This window comes from Protomyctophum bolini (assembly GCF_963924005.1).
Source record: "Protomyctophum bolini genome assembly, chromosome: 19".
In the NCBI taxonomy this organism is placed as follows: domain Eukaryota; kingdom Metazoa; phylum Chordata; class Actinopteri; order Myctophiformes; family Myctophidae; genus Protomyctophum; species Protomyctophum bolini.
The window spans coordinates 20274471-20295899 of record NC_137880.1 but is presented as its reverse complement, the minus strand read 5'-3'; positions in this window follow the sequence as shown (position 1 = coordinate 20295899).

Below are 21429 nucleotides of genomic sequence, written 5' to 3'. Positions count from 1 at the left end.
GCTATGCAGGGTTCTGTAGGGCAAGACCAGGGGGGGCAGCAGACTGACCTCATGCTTCCGTCTATGCATGAGGAGTTCAAGCTGCTTCTTTTCACCTGACAGAGGGGGAGTTTCCCGGTTAAACGTAGAGGGAACACGTTATTCCAACCAGTTCCTTTCCCCTCCATAAGGCGCCCCGGCTGGCCAGGGGGAGGTAGTTTAGAGAGGTTTTTTTGTGGGGGTACCTACCCTAGGGGACACGGGGAGAACATGCAAACTCCACACAGAAAGGCCTTTTCGCCAACCCTGCCTCGGGTATGGGTACTGATGACCCCCTTGGAGCAGTTCTGACAAACGCTAGGTTTGTGGTGCAGCAGCACTGCACTGTTGACACGTTTCTCCTCAAACTGTTGCGATAATTCGTACAGCTCTGATGATATAATGCAACAACCTTGTTTTGCTTGATTTAACTGAGGCGTTTCTGACCACAATTGTTCCTGGTAGTAATTCTGTAATTACAGTCATGAAATATGAGAAGAGATTATAGGACCTCAACTTGAAGTCACAGAGTTTATACGCAACATTTTTTGCCTGAAAATAATTGGCTGTCTTGACGTAATACCTGGTATATTAACATAATATATATATATTTTGCTCAATTTGAAATTTGGTAAAGTACTTGCGTCAGAAAATGGAATTGGAGATGATGTCAGAGTTTTAATTAGCACATGTTAATTATATGTGTATGTGTCATGTGTTAGATATACTGATTTGCACGTGGCATTGGAAAAGGACAATACAAAACATGACTGATGAATATTGTGGTAGTTGCAGTGCGGTAGGCATTAGACAAAAACATAATCATCGTCTCCCAGTCTTACGGCCTGGCGAAGATGAACTTGACACAGAGGTGGTTGTTTTCAATGAAAAAGTGTGATGGTGCACTGATCTATATAGCCTTCCATCGTGAGTTATAGAAAACACCCCCAAATCCCCCATCCTCGCAGCAGGTAAGCCTCTGTCTGCTCCACACTAGCAATTTGGGGCTTGTACAGTACCTGTATATGAGTAGTGACAAATAAATACTCTTTCTTGATTCTTGAATCTTGATATTTATCCTCCATGTTTCAGATATAACTGAAGTGCCTTGGACCTCCCTTAATGTTTTGCACATATCATAGTACAGTAGGCCTATGTGTACTGTTAGGCCGCAATAGACCAGGGCTCCATGATCATACTGTCTGGAGATATACCGCAGAGAAATGCACCTCTTGTGGGAAACATTCTCTCTCCTTCTCCTTTTCACGCTGATAGGCTTTTGACAGAGCCGACCTGACATAATTAGTTGTCTGGGGTTTGTTTGGGTTGCAAGTCGCTGCTGTGGTGTAAATCAGTGGGGCGCTGGCAGTCAATGAGACAGCTAGCAGCCACATTAAAGGATAGGGGAGACTTTGTTGCCGCCAACCACATTCACTTGCTTTGTCGCTTCCCATTGTTTTCCCCTTCAGAACCTGGCAACCCGCAGCTGCTGAATGGAACCTGGCAAGCACAGCCTCAGTGTTGGTCATATTTCTTCTCAGTGTTTCTCGCCTTTCGCTTTGACTTGAGGCAGGAAGGTTGGTTTTGTTTGCTGTGTGTCTTTGTGTAGCCAAGTAAGCCTCATTCAGCATTGTCTGTTTGAAGTTGGGCTCAATTAGTCACACAAATGTAAAACTATATGCAAACATTATAATTTTGAGGTTAGGGAGGGCGAGAGTATTTCAGTTTACTAATGTTCACTTTTGGCACGTTGCTCTTATGCCCCATTTACACTTGGTTACGGAGTGTCTCGCACCAAATATAGCAGATCTAAAATCTCACAACCAAGTAGGTCTATATCTCAGACTTTAACACGCAGCAATGCCAAATCATGCAGAAGGAGCCATGCTGTCTGAGCAGACCTACATTTAGCCGAGCACTGGGCAGGATGAGGAAACTCGGCACGTGCGGAGAAGGTTCACCTCGCAGGTCAACAAGCACAAGAGAGAGGGAGAGAGAGAGAGTCATTGGAAATGTGTTAAACAGAGAAAAGGCGGTCGAGAGGCCCTCACTCGACTGGGATATTTATATGGTGCTCCCAAGGCTGTAATCGCGGTCTCCTAACTATGTCCTTGGGATCGAGGAATGGAAGTGTTTATCTGAAGCCCGTAGAGAAGCGACAGGAATAGCCAACAGCAGAATAACATGAAACAGCCCCTCTGCTGGCCAGAGAATGGCCAGAGTTAGACCTGGCTATTTTGGGTCAGGAACCTCCGTCTTCAGGGCCCCTGTTCAGCGGAATTTGGCCTGTAATCAGCAAGTTGATTGTAGAAATGTGCAATTACTGTAAAAAAACAAAAAAAAGACAGTCTGAATTTTCATTTTGTTTCACTTCATTATTCATATTCTCAATCGCCAGAACATATTTTCTTAATGGGCGTGGCTAGCGATTCAGGGCTGGAGCCAGGCTATATGTGAGTTGCTGTGTCAGCTAAAGTGGTTAGGAAAACATGCAATTTTCACACGCAAAATAATAGACGGTCAAATTTTTAATTGAACCATAACCATAAAAAAGACTAAATCCAAATGAGTAAAGACAACTTTTTTTTTTCTCCCTAAGCAATTCCCAATGTCCATTTTAATCCCACCATATCATCCACAGGCATGCCTTCTCTAATAATGAGTGGAGGTATTATAGAAACGTTTTTTGTTGTGGTTCTATTAAGCTTCTAATTTGTAAGAACCTGCTGAAACTCTGTGTGTGTGTGTGTGTGTGTGTGTGTGTGTGTGTGTGTGTGTGTGTGTGTGTGTGTGTGTTCACCCATAGTGGTTGATTGACAGTTCAAAGGTATTAATCACTTTTATACCTTATCTCAATATTCTGAAAGAGCAGTCCCATGCTGAATATATTACACACTAACAATAGTTTGTTTTATAGTCACCACAATCGGTCTATATTTTGCCGCCGCCCCTTTGAGCTGTCAATATCGTCTGCAGTTGGATGAAGGGCTGGCTCATTAATCACATTCATTAGCTGTCTAACTTGTTTTGGTGCTCTGCGGAATGACCTTTTTTCAGTTTTTGGTTCGGTCAATATTCTGTGTTGGCGCTAGCTTGCGGCGGTTCATACAACACAATCCTACACGGCAGGGGTCCCCCCTCCCAGGGAAGCACTAAGCTCTGTGACACGGCCGTCAAACAACATCTATGCGCTTCCCTAAGCCGTGGTTGCCAGGGCTGAATATCAGGAATGTCTCCGGCTGACAAAGGGCGATTAGCAGTCTGATTTCTCCATACACTGACATTTGTGAGGTTTTTTGTGTGTTGCTGTGTAGGAATACTCGGGGCTCAGATTCTGTTGACTTTGGGAACAGAATTGATCTTGAAGTTGGCATTTCTGACAACAAATGGTAGCCGACTGATGCACTGTAGAAACAGCCTCTGTGAACTGGTTGTCCTGATCTGACACATTTAGGAGATATAGTAGAATGATTGCATCAACTCCCTCTACCTTTACCTGTCTAGAATTGTAGGCTATAAAAATAGAAAATTTGAACAAAGCGTATTAATCTAGCCGGTATCGTCACTCTGGATTAAGAGTGTCAGTGCTAAATGCCTAAATTGGATTATAGGTATCGGGTATCATGCAAGTGTTGCATGAGTATATTTCAACAAGCACCGTTTGTGCTTCACTCTAAATATTAAAGGATGGTCTTGGTCACTTTATGTAACACAAACGCACAATCGCTGCTGTGTGAGGAATCAGGTTCTCGTTTACATTGCAAATGCCTGTGCTTTCAAATGAGCTTTTGTTTAGAACAACAAATAGCGTTTGCATGAAGGGCCGTAATCTGATTTACTTGTGTTGCCACTTGCCACAGTAGCTAAGTGTGTTGATCCCTCAATTTATCCCCACTGGGCCTCTAATGGGGAACGTGGACCGTATTTTGTAAGCGGTCTGCCCAGTAACACAGAGCAGACTGTAATGACCTCACTGAACTATGGACTCACTACCATAATGAAGCGTCCTGGACTCCTTTGACTTTCCTCACCCTAATTCCTGATCTGACATGGCCAAGTGGCAATCAGCTATTTGTATATTTTTTGTCACAGCAAATGGCAATGAGCGTGCCATGTGCTTACACTACAGGGGAAAGTCCTAACTGTGAGCCAATCTGTAAGTGGGTTATTCTGAAACACCCTCCCCCACCTAATTTTGTGGGGTTGCAGATTGTGGGGTGTGGATTCACTATATATTTACAGGATATATGTTTACTTGGGCTCCGGAGTCTAGTGTTAGCATGTGACATTTGTATTTAGGTGTGTAAGAAGTAACTGGTTTAGCCTCAGCCTTGAAGGGGATGTGGTCTGTCAGATTTCTATTAGCACCTATTTACTATCTGGAACACCCTGGAGCTGCAGCAGGCAGTCCCATTAATTGCAGAGTGGTTTGCATCTGGCCAGGCCTGTGGTCTGCAAGGTCCTGCAGGATCTGGTCAGGCCACTCCACACACGGCCTGCTTAAAACTGGGAAAGTCTGGCTTCTCTCCACCTCCAACTCTCACTCTCTCTCCCCCTACACCCTACAGTATATGTAGTCTTTGTATGTCTATATATCTCCCTCTGTCTATATATTTCTACCACCTGATGACTTCTCTTCTAGGCCAAGACTTTATCCATTATAAATGGATTATAATCGCACACACAAGGCAGAGAGAGCATCCTGTTGGCTCTGAAATAAGAGAAAGGACATGGGCAGGTCCGCCCTGGGCACAGCGGTTGCTGGGGTGTGGTCAGCGCTGGTTGGCTGCACCTGGCCGGCAGGACACTGCCTTTGCTGTTGGCCGGGTGTGGCTGATACTGTACGGGCTTCGGTGATGGCTGCGCCCAGGGCGCCCCTCTGTGGATTCGTCTATAGTTGGAAGCCTGGATGAGAGGGGCAGTGATTTGGCCAATCACTGCTGACACGCCAACTGGTGACAGTGGTGAATGTAGTGGTTGAGGGTTGAAACACTCTAAGATGGTTGGAGACCACCTGATGACCTCTCTTCCAGGCCAAGGCTTTATCCATTACAAATGGATTATAATCGTATGTTTGATGTATACAAACTATATCTGTCGTTGGACCATTGTAGAATGAGGCGTTAACAGTAGTCCGCAGAGAGGGGTTTCCCCAGATGTCTGGCCCAGCATCAACAGGTTCATGTAAATGTGAATGCCAAGGGAAACACACGCACACACACACACACACACACACACACACACACACACACACACACACACACACACACACACACACACACACACTTCACTCAGATTTTATGGCAGTACTACACTTCTAGCCTACACAGCTCCCTCAACTATGAGAAACCTTTCCTTGTCAGCCTGCCAATCATATACTACTCTCCAATTTCCCCCTAATATTCATGAAACCTGGAAGAGTATTTGTCTCATAGATGGTATAGTACATGTAAACATCTTACAATAATCTGTAATCCACATAACTCGAGAACCGTTCGCCTCACCGACTTCACACCGACACACGCGTTCCACCCCACCACAGGGAGTGCAGTGCCCGGCCTTGAGTCGGCCGGACACACGGTTGTCCAGAACTGCCACAAAAGGCTCTGGTCAGGCTCTGCCAGTGGACCTAATGAGCTTAAGTCCCCTCACCTGTAGAATTCCCAGCCAATTGATTGCCATGGCAGCCCCACACCTGCCATTTGATTACTTAACCCTATAGGGTTAATCGGCGCCGATCGGTTTTCCCAACCGGTGCTGGTGGTCTCTCTAGTACCGTTCCCATTTGGCTATGTAGCCTACCCTACGTGACCAATGACCATTCTGCATGGCTATAGCCTACCCTACGTGACCAATGACCATTCTGCATGTCTATGTAGCCTTTACTAGCCTACCCTACGTGACCAATGACCATTCTGCATGGCTATATAGCCTACCATACGTGCAGTAACTGCAGTTGCTCTCTAGTCTCAACTCTCAATCTCGAATATTGTCCCCCCACTTTTTTTGTCCCGATGGCGCCACTGACTTAACCAGTCCACTTTCACAGTCAGTTTGCACTCTTCAGACACTGGCAGACAGACACATAGATCAGAGATCAAGGGACACAGATGGGTAAAGAACGGGTGGGTATTGCATACTCCCAACTTACATCGTTCCCAAGTAGGCCGGTGGCCAACGGGCACAGGTCTAGTATGTGTAATTTCTAACACTAACAAAGATAAGAAATTATGAGGAAACTGGAATATGTCATCAAATCTAAAATACTTCATAACTCCACAGCAAAGAGTGATATAACTGTATGTGGTACCACAGTCAACCAAGTTAATCAAGATAATCAATTAATAATCTTATCACGATTTAGGGCATGTCATTATAGAATGAAAGTAAAAAGATATACGTATATGTAAATTATATAAATATATTTTTTGAATTGGCGAGCTATAAACTCACAAAGCATCAGATCGCGATAAAAAGTTACTATTTTCAGGATTTAACTTAAAAAATCATTAAGTGAGGGGCGATCTTATCATTGTACATCATAATTTATCATCTCATTCTGGCCAATCAGAAGTTGCCTCCTCCCCTTCATCTTCAATGTTTGTGTTACGCAAAGTTTGTGTTTACTCAAAATTGTCCATTCATTGTCAATGGGATTTAATGTTTCTGTATAGTTTGTGCACATACACCAAAAGCTGGCTATCGCCTATCGCCACTCAGAAATAGCAAAAGTAGCAAATATACAAGCTCGTTTTATCAAATAGGGCGTTAATTTCCTAAAAAACACAAAAAGGAAATATTTCAGAAATATTACAGACCAAGACTGATAAATCAGTCTTAGTCATGCTAACGCTACTTTAAAAACATGGATGTAACGTTATTGTCACCTGATACGTTCCCATCTGTGCTCAGAGGAATTTAATTAGAGACCATTGGAGGAATGCGGCGGCTGTCCAGCGGAGCTCACTGGACATCAGCGCGTGTCAGTGGACAGAGGGAGATAAGTGGAACCTGATGTAGCGTGGTGACCCAGGTCAGGGGGCACTGTTGACTGACGCACAGTGGTGTCGTGTGCAGACGGACTTCACGTCAGGATGAGCTCCGGCACAGGAGAGCCAGTGGTTAGAAATTAACAAAGTACATTTACCCGAGTACTGTACTTGAGTAACAATTATAGTATATGATGATTTAGCTTGAGTATTTTCATTGTCAATACTATTATAGTTGTACTCCATTACACTTATTTTAAAACGTTAGTTGGTTACCTTGCAGATTTAGATTATTAATATTAACCAATGGATCCCTATTTTATACTTCAGCTATTCAAAAATAGCATCGTGATACATTGTGAGCTTGCCATTTCTGATTATTATAATTTTTTTATCCTAATGCTTTTAGGTTTGGTACTAGTATTCCATGTTTTTTACTTTTACTGAAGCAAAAATGTTAATACAGGACTTTTTTACTTAAGTAAAACATCTGAGTACGGTACTTCTTCCACCACTGAGGAGAGCCAGGTGTCTTTAGCCTTTCGTGTGTAGTGCTCGTGACTTGACAGTCCTATATCTTTGTGCTTGGGAAGTGGAACTCGTGCAACTGTACGTCGGTCGCCTGCCGTCTGTTCTGCATTCTTCTCAAAAGGTCCTGTTATTTCCTGTTGTTTCTTTACACATTTTAAATGTGGTTCTTAGCATGAACATTAGCGTTTATACTTTATGATTAACACATCGTAGTCTCATCAAGTACTTTAGGCTATATCAAGTTAACCATTTGTTCATTTAATTCAGAGCTCCAGAAAACTCTCATATCTGTGTCGTGGCTGGGACCACACGCACCTCTGTCCTACAGATGTTTTGATTTTACAACTAGCAAACCCTATCGAGCTCATTTGTGGTTCTCTGGACCCGACCCACCCATTCCTCAGATAAAACTGCACCAGTCCAGGCCTCACAATTGCAAACCTGCCACAGGTTTACTTTAAACGGATGATTTCTGCGCTGATGAATACAAACCAAGATTAGACCCGTTAACTTATCCCGGTTAAATAGAACTAGGAAACGTTTAGGCCTCACCACGCGGTCTGCTTTTGAATGGTTCATTAGCGAGGATGCTGCTGAACGAGCACATCGGAATGCTCACTAAACGCTTAAACCGTTAAATTGCAGACATAATGAGAATTTAGCTAAAGTACGACGGCGGAGGAGAAATGAAAGCAATTCACTGCCTTTTAGTGGTTTGCAGCCTTAAACTATTTAATTCCCAAATAGCCATGTAGATAACGCCATAAATACATGGTTAAGTGAGTGGAACATTTTAAATGTGAACGGCATAATTACAGGAGCCTGTGTTTCCATTTTTAATATCTGGGATACAAATAACAAGAGTATTTTTGGCATCTATTGCCACTGCAGTTGAATTGAAGGCAAATATGTTAGGTAGCCAGCTGTTTTCCCCCTTCTGTCACAATTGTACAATTACGACGACTCCAAAATAGTTCCTCACCCTCTTTTCACTTTCAATGCAGACTATTGTGGATACCGTAATTGTGTTTAATTTAGGATTTTGAGCCCATTTCACGTACCTAAAACATCAAACATGAATTCTGAAAGAACTTCATCTACACTAAACCTTGCCTCACCTTGATATTCCTTCACGTGTGCGTAGTGGCATAAAACCTCTATGTAATTACTGAAGAGGTGCTCTCCCACTGCTCTAAATCACAGCTCAGACAGTTTGGGATCATTGAAAACATTTACAGGGATGCACAGTAAAATCCTGATATTCATCCTTACCTGGCCCTATGTATTTATTAGGCAATTCAAAGAATCAAAAATGTCAAGCTTTTTTGCGACACTGTTGAATGATATAAATGGGCTTATTTGGTTACCTTTGAGAGTGTACAAATGAATAAATGAACACTGAGGATTTTACTGTGTGAGGATTCAGGAGTTAAGTGTTTTGTTTTTCTTCTTTTTTTTTGGGAGCCGTTTGATGAGACAAACAGTAGATGAAAGGCCACAACCATGATTGTCCCATTAGGGTGCATCCTAGCTCAGCGCTGACGTTAGTTGGCCAACCTTGTCATTTTCGGCGTCTGCCAGCCCGACACCAGTGAATTAGGTCACGTTTGTCTGTCTCGTTTGGATGGGAAACCGCTGCTGTCATGGGATCGCATTGTACTGAAACAGGGCTTCACAGGCTCTGTACTAAGTTGCAGCAGAATAGATTCCGATCCTATAATTTGAAATGAAAAGACAATTCTAATAGTTCTAGATTCCTATTCAATGTAGACAAGTTGCCTAATGTTTTTACAGCGATTGCCCTTTCCCGTCGTGATCAATTACATTTCCAAACCCGCAAAAGCTGAAACATTAAGTTTCCCAGAGTTATCAATGGCACAACGTTATACAAAAATTGTGATGGGCCGCAAGTCAACGGAAGGACATCAAGCCCACAGACTTATTGGCCACAGTGACGCTTCTGTACTTGTGGCGAAATTCCTCTTTGATGTTATATGAACATCCCATCGTGAGCAATTTGCTTCCATTGTAAGAAATGCAATCCTGACCCTGTTCAGTTGGCTTTGGCGGTTTATAAAGATATGGGTGACATGCAGTTAAAGAATAGCCATGTTCATTCCTTGACACAAATGCTATTTTCCTATATACTTCCTGCTATGATCACCGTGGCCAGTGATTCCCAACTTTAATAAAAGCTATTTTTTCAAGGTTTTAAATTTAAATATTAGTGTTTTGACAATTATTTGGGTGCTCACTTACAATATCCTCAAAGCCCACCAGTGGTCCGCCAGGGGACGCCGACCTAGCCCATTATAAATTCTCTGCAGTAATATACTGGATAAAGCCTCAATATGTACAGTATGATGTAAATATGGAAAAGAGCAGTGCTATGGTCCATCTCTGTGTCTGCTGCTGTCTACTCTCTCGTTTCATCATTTGTAAACCATACGCGGCCCAGGTAGTGTTCTTACACACGGAACAACATTATTTGTGTGCGCACATATGTCTGGCTAAGACACAGCATAAGGACCCCACTGTTCTAGTAAGCAGCCGTTTTCTAAGCAGTAGCCTGTAAGGTCTCCAAGGAATGTTGGTAATTAGCTCAGTAATCACAAGCTTTAGGAAATCTGCAAGAAAACAGACTTTATCGTTGTGTGAAAGTCTTCTGTCTGCACTATGGAGCTGTCCAGAGGGCCTCTGACAGGAGAGGCCACTATTGTGATGTTTAAAGCAGCAGCATGGTTATGCATGGAGGCCAGTGGACACAGAAGAGTCTCACAGGAGTTTCAGTCCACACTTTGGCACTGACCCTGACTTAACATAACCTTGCCACTAGAATATGCACAGTGGTGGAAGAAGATTTTGTTTATTTTACATTTTGATCAACGTTTATTCCATCTTTTTTTACGTGTGTGTGTGTACACGCTCGCGCTCTTGCTCGCCACTCGCGTGTGGGACACTGTGTGTGCATGCATATTTGTGCATGTGCGTATACATACACTTGTGTTTTAAGTTTTATAGGGAGTGGTTTCTAGTTTCTTCTAACTCCTTAGCTTTCACATAAACTAGCCTACTGACAGTATACACACACACACACACACACACACACACACACACACACACACACACACACACACACACACACACACACACAAATACAGCTCTGATATCCCTGCGAAAACTGTTAATGCAAAAGGACATAAAGCATTGGCTAGGCCAGGCATAACAAGATGAGCTCACTGTAGTGTAGTATAATAATAATAAACAGTCCAACCATTCACTGTACTGTATACTACTGGGCTGATCCTTCTGCAAGTCAGTCTGCACCTAATTTACAGCATACAGTACTGTACTGCAACTTATTACTGCAATGAAATTCTGTACTATCATGTAGTATGGCCCTAATCAGAAGCAGAAATCACGTACAGTATTTTCCAAAGACCATAAATGTTCAGTTATTTGTTCACGGTTCACATTGATACACATGGTAGAAAAGAAAGATAAAATAATAAAATAGCTAAACAATAGTGTATAGTGCAACATATCTCACAGAAAGATACTTTTCACATAATGCACATTACATATTCATTATCAATATACAAATATATAGTATTCACATTTAAACGTGAAAGGCAGTCACACATATTCAGTGGCTGTGTTGACACTTTATAAACATAAGCAATACATTTAACATGTATACACACTGTCAACAATTAGGCATGAGAGAAACTAATGGGAGACAGAATGAGAGTGGATTCCCACCACACCCAAACCAAGTAAAGCCAGAGGGGCAGAGCTTAAAAGATTCTTCTGAGCTTAAAACACTAACACCTGAAACTACCATGTATAATGATTTGTTGTACATTTGTTTGTTTAAAAACTCTATTCTGGGTGTGAACATTCGGCAGAAATAGTAGATCTACAAGCTGACAACGCAGCTATTTTCGGCGATAGAGATTTGATGTAGAGGGGAAAAGAGCGGATCAAGTACAGAGCCAACTCTGTTTACTATAGGGGTTAAGTATTTGCAAGCGTCTGAGATGTAAACACTCTTTAGTTTATAGTGTGTTTAAGTGGTTAAAACTATAAAAATATAAACACTCTTTAGACGGTCTGTACGTTTCTCCCTTGTTTCTACACCATTCAATGGCATAGGAGCGAGGGAGAAACTCACGGAGAGCAACGTTTGAGCTGGAGATGAATTGATAAGAGCGCCATTGTGCTCGGCTTGTGCCTGCACTCAGCAGGTGGAGGTCCATCAACCTTGATGGACAGGCATTCCGAACATTCCCTATTATGTAAGCCACAGAATCGTGCCATCGCATATTGAGAGAGGGGGGGTGGGGGTCTGTTAAGCCAGGCGAGTCTATAACTCTCTTTTATGTGAAGGAGATGCAGGCAAGAATGTGGACAGGTGTCTTTGATATCAGAGTGAAATCATGCAAAGGCCTTGAAGCAATGTGATGTCCTTCCTTCTCCCTTAGAGTGTTTGGTATCGATCAGAGCCATGGTTCACCGGGGCAGCTCCCTGGGGGAGAATCTCTGTCTTTTTAGACAAAGAAACTTGGCTTTTGCCTTGCTGGGACAGGGCTTGCGATGAAATTCTTCTTATTTTTTTGTTTGGGCTGATTTGTTTTACATATTTCTTTGATATAAGGGCTGTTGTTTACTGTACCTCGTGGGAGTGTCATAAAGCTCTGCGGTGGTTTCGCCTGGGCTTTTTCCGAACAATGGATGTGCCAGTTTCGCTCTCAAAGCAATCTACGCCGCCATTGTCTACATGTGGGAGTTAGAGAACAGGGAGAGAACACCAAATGAGGCGGCCTTCAATGGTGGCGTCCACTCAAAGTGCTTTATTTGTGTCAGGCTTCGTACTCCCACATAGAAAGCACAAACCCCTGGTAACAAGCAAGAGTCAGGCCTGCCACAAAAGGCTTCGGTGTCGAATGAAACAAGCATGGTGCTTCTTTCCCCACTCGCCCTGCCGCCAGACAAATGGACAGGCTTGGTTGAAGTGACTCAGCGAGCGGGTGTATTCACACCAACACAAAAAAGCCTCAAACCCTCCCTAGCCTCTAGCAAAGGAGGGGGAGAGGCTGAAGAGGGACCTGTGTGTGTGTCCATTATCAGGGTAACCCATCCACCCCCCCTGGTGCTGAGTGCTTTCCCGAGGTGTACGGTACAGTTAGCCGCGTCTGGACGGAGAAAGGACTCCATTCTTCCTCTCTGCAGAAGTGCAGTGCAACCTCTGGCTCTGGTTTCTTTGACCCTTTTGTACCGCGCCACCGATCGAGGCCACAGAATGGGTTTGGAGGCAACCCAACACCGTGCCCTCACGTTTCTCTCATTGCCCCCGTCGACGGCCCAGTCCGTCGCCCCACCGGCTGTAAAACAAAGGAGCAAGTTTTCACAAGCAGATATGCAAACATTTTCACCATTTGGCCCCCTACGTTTTTCCCTCTACACTAAATCTCTGAAGCAAAAATAGACAATTTGCTATTTTAAATTTCATTTGCTTAGCTGGTTCAATCTTCTGTCTTCCTATAACTAAGCTTGCAAAAGTGTCATCTTTGAAAATGGTGCATTTCCCTATGTTGGTTATCTATCTCAGACGTCTATTCGACGGTTACTGTACATGCATCACCATTACTTGACAGTGACACTAGATACAGCCCTTCTCAATCCTGCAAACCTTTAGACAGGTATTTGCCACTAAAACACTTGAAACTGTCCCAGGTGGGCTGCCCAGTAAAATAATGCCAGTGACCCAGTAATGTGAGTAGCAAGCCTCCTACTAAGTAGCCCTGTACTGCATGCCTTCGAAGAGAGAATAACAGAAGGCAGTCTCAGCAGAGGCTAGTAAGTGGAGCCTTCTCACCATGGCTGAAGGTATGTTGCCGGGAACCACAGATCTGTCATTAGATACGCGTAGTACCAAGCCTGACCTTCACTATCAAAGGGATTCAGTACCTGTTGCAGATCCTGGATCAGCAGGTGAATGGATCGCTGTACGAGTGCTATTGGGCATTTTAGTTTTGGTATCGCTCTTGCACTGTCAAATCAGAATGAAAATATAACAGGTGAATTTGTTCATTTGCTTATTATGTTATATGGAACCCTGTTCGATGCGCGGGAAAAGAACAGTTGCTATTCCTGGAGTCCAAGACATATATTAACAATAATTGAAAACATTACAATGTGCGACACAAAAAAAATCATTTACAAAATCACATGCGTTGACAATGATAAATAAGTATTCTCTACAGTACATATGCAAATATGTGGGTTTTGAGAGAAACTTGACTGGATGGCTCCACAAAAGCATCTGTCAGCTCTATTCTTTTTTGTTGTTGCCTGCGGACAGATTGGCATACAGTCCTTCAGCAAGCCTCCAACCAGTAGCCAGGCAGGTCTCCCACTCTTTCTTGACTGTCAGATAGTCTGGCACACGCCCCCGGGAGGCTTATTACACAAGCTGCCTGGGAGTCGCGGCTCTGGTACGGCCCTACGTCAACCTACGTCAGTCTGTACAGTACGTTGGGCAGCTCTGTAAGCGTGGTTGTGGTACTGGCAGGAGACACAAACCGGAGGATGTCCCATCTCTTCCTCTGCCTGCCAGGGAAGTTTCATCCCTGAGGCTCTAGAAGGCAGACGGGAGCAGAGTCTCAAAGCTTATTGTCTTCCACGAGTCACAGGCCTGCATCTCCCGCTTGTGTGAGGATGGATATGTGTGAAGTGGAAACTGTGATTTATTACCTAAAGTAAACCTGGACGGCAGTGGGTGAGGTAAACATGTTTTCACTGCTCCTGCACAAACCCAGCCCTGTCAGTATCACGCAGAGGTTAGAGCTATTGGTTATATGAGCCAAGTTAGGTAAGCAAGGTATCCAAACGTTATCACTTTCATCCTGATTTTCTTTTATAAAAACCTAAAAAAAAAAAGCATTGTGAGCTTGTAGATTGCTATTTTGTGCGACACTATGACAAAATATATGGTGCTTAAAGTGGTTAACATTGTAGTTATGTGCATGTGCCTTAACTTTATTTTACTACCAAGATATTACCACTGTTGTTTGCATGGCCCACTTAAATGACTTAATACAGTGACTCTTTTTCCATAGTGAATATGTGGCTCATCATCACTTATTATGTCAAATCAAATATCAGATAGTGTCAGACTCCATTCTCACAGTGATACGAAAAGGGAAATACCAGTGTCTCTATCGCAACCGCTGACATGTCCGCTCTCACGCGAAGGCCGAGCTCATATAGGAGAGTTTAGGCACGTATAGAAATCTGTGTATGTCACAGCTATCTCTTATATGTCTCACCTACGTGAGGGCAGTGGGGGGTGGTGGGTTGTGGGTGCTTCGTGAGCTGCAGAGCTTCCTCTTTTCTCTGGAGGATGAATGCTGGCGAGGTACTCGCTCATCCCGCTGTGTGTTCAGACAGATAATGTCAGGGCCATTAACAGAGTACTCGGTGTCCTCCTATAACACCCACCTGCATGTGTTTTCCAGTATAGTGTACAAAGTACTTAACCGCAGCACTTGAGTCAAAGTATTTATACTCCTGGTAAGTTATTGCTCGACTACAAGTGAAAGTGGCTCTGATCCCGATCATCAATGTTTTTCCTCAGGATCGGGCCAATCTGATACGGATTTTGTGCATAAGGCGAAAATGATCATATTTCCAAAAGTTGACTTTATTTTAATTCCTTTATTATTACAACTGCACCTACTGTATGTGTGTGTGTGACTGTGTGTTTGTAGGGGAAGGGGGGCACAAAGCATATGATATTTCCCTGTTCCTTCTGTTGCCACAAATGGAGAAATGCCACAAAAGGAAAACCATCTGACACATTTGAGCCGTTTCCTGATAAATGAATGAGCTTGTCTCTGTCTACAAAACACATGTAGACTGGGTATGCATACTCCTGGGCCCTGCGAGAGTGAAGAGCTGGTCAGTTGTTCCACGAACAGGATGGAATCCACGACCAGGACCCTCCTTTCCAGTACCTTGGTGTAAACTTTCCCAGGAGGACTGAGCAATGTGATACCTCTATAATTGGCACACACCCTCTGGTCCCAATTCTTAAAGAGTGGCACCACTGTCCCGGGCTGCAAGTACGTTGGTACTGTCCCAGACTTCCACGCAATGTTGAAAAGATTTGGTGGAACTGCTCAGACTGGTATTCCTAAAGCAACCTATGTAAATTATGCTTAAACGGTTAAACCTAACCTTATTCCTAAACTTAACCCCAATAAAACTATGCCTAACCCTAAACTTATTTCTTATTCTCAGTAAAGCTAAATAAAAAATACAACAACCGTCGCACCGAGCGGTCGGCGTGAGGTTGGCGGAATAACAAGAGTGTGAGAAGGATTATGGGCGATCCTGATACCCCTAATATAGCTAGCAGGGGCCACAGTACCGTTAGCTGTGGCAGGGATAATAACGTTGAATCTCTCTCTCTCTCTCTCTCTCTCTCTCTCTCTCCCTCCCTCTCTCCAACTCGACACAAGGCCACAGCTTGGGCAAAAGGGATGACCGACTGGGAATTACAGGACGTTCAGTAAACAGAGGCTTGCAGAGCAGTAGCTGGGCGTGCTCTCTTCTTCAGGAAATTAAAAGCCATGGCTACTTCCTTCATTCCCCCCAACCCTCTCTCATCTGCTGCCAGCACGGTTAATGAATAGCAAACTATTAGTGTCTGGCCTCTGCCTTCTACTGTTTATACACAGCATTCACTTCGCAAGCTTGAGTTGTTCAAACCGCATCGTGCCAGCAATTTGACACCATATTTACGGTGTAGCTAAATCACCTTGTTTGAGTCTGTGGAGTGCTGTGTTTTTACAGTGGCAGAAATAGTATGGTTGGATGAAGGGTTGCTATATTTAACCGGTTTATTGTGAAACTGTAACCCACACTTAATCACACCTGCAGCAAATTGGAGAAACAGCTGGCCTGTGTTCACATTTGCACGCTGTGATCAGGCGGTTTGCCACGGAAGAAAGCATGATAATATGCTTCCTTAAGGCCGATTCTTGGACAATTCCTGTAAATATTTCGGAAATCATTTGGCCACCATAAAGCCTGATTTATAACTTCTCATGTGTAAGGTGCCATAAACTTATTTTTTAGATTTATGTGTGACATCATACATCAGGACATACAGTTACACCCACAAAGAAATTCCTAAAATGAGATCGTCATACGTTTTAGATTTCATATTTGATTCATATTTTACTTCTGATTTTGGAATATCCCTCCATTTAAATATTTTGCCTTTATTTCCCCGTAACCAATTATCCCAGAACCACCCCTTGACCTTACATTGAGATTAGTATAGGGACACCTTTCACCTGGTTATTTTGGTTATCACCAAATTTGATGGGAATATTTATAATTAACCTAATTAATAATGCTAATCAGAAAGGACTGTACGGTGGCACAGTTGGTATAGTGCTGTCGCCTCACAGCTAGAAGGTCCTGGGTTCGATTCCCGCTCGGGGCGCTGGCGGCGTGTTTCCTCCTCTGCGTCATCAGTGCCCATACCCGAAGGCGGGGTTGGCGAAAGGGCCTTTCTGTGTGGAGTTTGCATGTTCTCCCCTTGTCCCCTAGGGTAGGTACCCTCACAAAAACATGCAGTAATCCTGGTCTCTAAACTGCCTCCCCCTTGCCAGCCGGGGCGCCTGATGGAGGGGAGAATTAAAATCAGTGGGACACAGGGCACAGGCCACAAGAAAAATACAGGACATAGGGCATGAAGAAGGCACATGTAAACTCACAAACAACAAATCTACAAACAAGTCTGAAAATACCCATCAATACGTTACATATATTCATTTTTAACTGTGAATCCAGTTAAGCCCTATCTTGTATTGTACTTCTTTGGTGTCGCAAGATATTGTGAAATTAGCATTGTGTTCTATTTTTGTGCATTTATAGATAGATGTCTGAACATTTTGGAAAGTGTTTGGAAGTGTTTGCAAAGTTTAGATTTGTAATTTGTTTGTGTGTGTACTGTATATAACCTAACCTTAACCCATGTCTAACCAATGACTAGTCTAAACTAAGTATGCACCCCAACAGAGATGCCAGTTTGAAAGTGGTTAATGGAGAGAGGCAGAACATGTGATAGTGAGAGGGGGATGTCACAGGACATCACACACCACTGTGGTAATGGAGAGAGGCAGAACATGTGATAGTGAGAGGGGGATGTCACAGGACATCACACACCACTGTGGTTAATGGAGAGAGGCAGAACATGTGATAGTGAGAGGGGGATGTCACAGGACATCACACACCACTGTGGTTAATGGAGAGAGGCAGAACATGTGATAGTGAGAGGGGGATGTCACAGGACATCACACACCACTGTGGTTAATGGAGAGAGGCAGAACATGTGAGAGGGGGATGTCACAGGACATCACACACCACTGTGTTAATGGAGAGAGGCAGAACATGTGATAGTGAGAGGGGGATGTCACAGGACATCACACACCACTGTGTTAATGGAGAGAGGCAGAACATGTGATAGTGAGAGGGGGATGTCACAGGACATCACACACCACTGTGGTTAATGGAGAGAGGCAGAACATGTGATAGTGAGAGGGGGATGTCACAGGACATCACACACCACTGTGGTTAATGGAGAGAGGCAGAACATGTGATAGTGAGAGGGGGATGTCACAGGACATCACACACCACTGTGGTTAATGGAGAGAGGCAGAACATGTGATAGTGAGAGGGGGATGTCACAGGACATCACACACCACTGTGGTTAATGGAGAGAGGCAGAACATGTGATAGTGAGAGGGGGATGTCACAGGACATCACACACCACTGTGGTTAATGGAGAGAGGCAGAACATGTGATAGTGAGAGGGGGATGTCACAGGACATCACACACCACTGTGTTAATGGAGAGAGGCAGAACATGTGATAGTGAGAGGGGGATGTCACAGGACATCACACACCACTGTGGTTAATGGAGAGAGGCAGAACATGTGATAGTGAGAGGGGGATGTCACAGGACATCACACACACCACTGTGGCTAATGGAGAGAGGCAGAACATGTGATAGTGAGAGGGGGATGTCACAGGACATCACACACCACTGTGAGCTCATGTGTCTACTCTGCAGAGCCACAATGCAAACAGCTTGTTACAATGAGACAAGCTCAATGATAGGACAGATGACAGACAAGGTTCTTAGAAGTTAGAACAAAGTTCTTTACTACCAACACTGCTTGCCATGCCTTTAGTTGTAACTGTATAGTTACTCACAAGGAAATAAGAAGACACATGTCTGATGTATCCTAGCTGTGTGCAACGATTAGCTTGATCACCCTAAGTCACCCCTAACCAGTTAATCTATACAGTATATTAGATTTCATTTATTTTATTTATTTATTAGTCAGAAATGTAAACAGTACGTAGTACAGTAAGGCTAAACACAAAAAGGTTCAGGCGACCTTCCATTGTGATTGTATTTAATTCATCATTATATTTGCTTAACCCTGAGCCATCCCAAACTAGGGGTCTGGGTCATGGGCTTCACATCTCTATACTGTTCATTAATACAAAACATAACCTGACCTTTAATACACATTTAATACACTTACAGTAGGAAACCTGAACTTGATGTACTGTAGTTAATTTGACATAGAATAGACTGCGTCAAATTACATTCCACCACTACTAAATGCAATGAGTTCTACTTTGAAAATGGCAATGGGTTTTCTACAGTACACTCTAAACTTACTGTAGAAAACCCATTGCCATTTTCAAAGTATAACTCATTGCAAAGCAAATGGCCTGGTAATGGTCTATTTGCTTACATTTGTACACTCTTTCAACTGGATACATAAATGACTGAGGATTTTATGGTCTGCTTTGCTTTTTGAGATTTTCGATAACTGGCTATGCTTGGAGAAATATTAAATTCCAATGTGTTCCACCACCTGAATAATGGAAGAACTGCACTTGAAAGTCAAGCAGACGGCATGTTCATTTATTATTTTATTTTATTTTTATTTTAAACTTGGAGCAAAAGCAGGCATTGGCGCTCGTCTCAAAGCAGTAAAGAGGAACAACAACAGAAATGGAGTTCCATCCATAATGGAACCCTTGTCACACAGACACACACTACAGCTGCCAGCAGGGTTCTTCTGAGATGTTTTGGAACATTCTCTGCCTCAGTGTCCGCACAGTAAAATCTCAGTTACAGGTCCATTTGGTGCCATTTGTCAACTCTTTGGAGTTACATTAACGCTCAGGATTTCAGCCAGGGGATGTCTGGAGAAAAACAAACGGTAGTAAAGGACAGAGAAGTAGCACGCCAAGCCAATGTTGGAGAGTTGAAGAGGCGAGTAAACATGTATGACAAACATCTGCCTCTACCTCAACACAGTATCACAACACTGTGTGCACGCACGCACACATGCGCACACACACACACACACAAGATAAAGTCCCATTTATATTTCATCATACATCAAAGTATAAATCGAGGTATACATTGATCTATACGCACACAACGTTAGATAAAATAACAGCCACTAAAAGCCCTTATTTTTCTATTTATTTTTCTATTTCTAATACAAGAGTATACTGTAGGGCCTACAGTATACTCTTGTATTAGGAAAACAATTCACAATTCATTGTGATGCAATTCAATTGTGAGCTTGTAGATTGTTTATTTTCGCTCTCTTTAGAAAAAACTATGTAAACAAATTGTTAAAAATGGGGGAAAATGCCACAAATGCCCAAAATAGGGATGCCAGGTTGAACGTGGTGAAGTGTAAACATCATGATAAATATTTTCCTAATTATGTTTCCAACGTTCTCCCCCTTCCCATCATCATTCGTGTCCAAAGTCACCATTTTCCCCTTAGAACATCAACATTCCTGTTTGGAGTTCACCAGGTGCACTCGGTGCCCCCGGTTCAGAGTTCATGCCTCTTCCTAGTCTGGAATCTCACTGCGAATGCCAACAATCACAGAAACCTTATTGTTCTGCGTGGGGAATTATTTTATGGGCCCCTAAGGGGCAGGACAGTAGCAGAACAGCATCCATGCTGGGGCCGTTATGTCACAAACACTGACATAATCAACAGAAACATGTCTTTGTTTCAGTATTGCCATTCAACACAGTGCTAATAGTTATGCTGGTAGAATGGTTTATCCCAGTGCGGTAACCCTGGGATTAAATCTGAAAGTTGAACCCTAGAAGGTAAGCTACCTGTTCTAGCACTCAGTGGTTTTCAATGTGCCCCCCCTCCTAGAGGGCGCCAGGGGGATCAATTGCCAGTTCAACCACTTTCAACATTCCTATTTTGGACATTCAAAATTATCATTATCCTTTTCCAAACATAGTGGATCTCCAAGCACAAACACGCTATGAGCTTGGAGATGAGCTGTGTGTGTGTGTGTGTGTGTGTGTGTGTGTGTGTGTGTGTGGGGGGGGGGGGGGGGTAATGCAATATGTGGGCTGCAGCCGGGAATTGTTGTTAATGTCATGCTTGCGCACTAATACAGACTTAGAACAAGTACTGAATGTAGGTTTTCATCACTCGGTTATTGAGATGCCCCCACCACGCATGCACACACGCACGCACCATTAATACCATAATGAAAAGAAAATTCCTGGTCTTAAACCACATTCCAGCCCTATATTTTCACTGAGACTCTCTAAGCCTTTATTGTTCATAAAAATGTTTTTCTATGCCTCTTTGAGTCTCAAATACTGTATGCACAGGTGGTCTCTGTAGAACTATAGAAGGCGATTCTTCCAACCCATAGCATTCAAGTGCTTATAGAGCTCTGCGGTAGCTGGGGGATGAAATAGGATTCTGTGGGGGGTCTTCCACATCTTAATGTAGGAC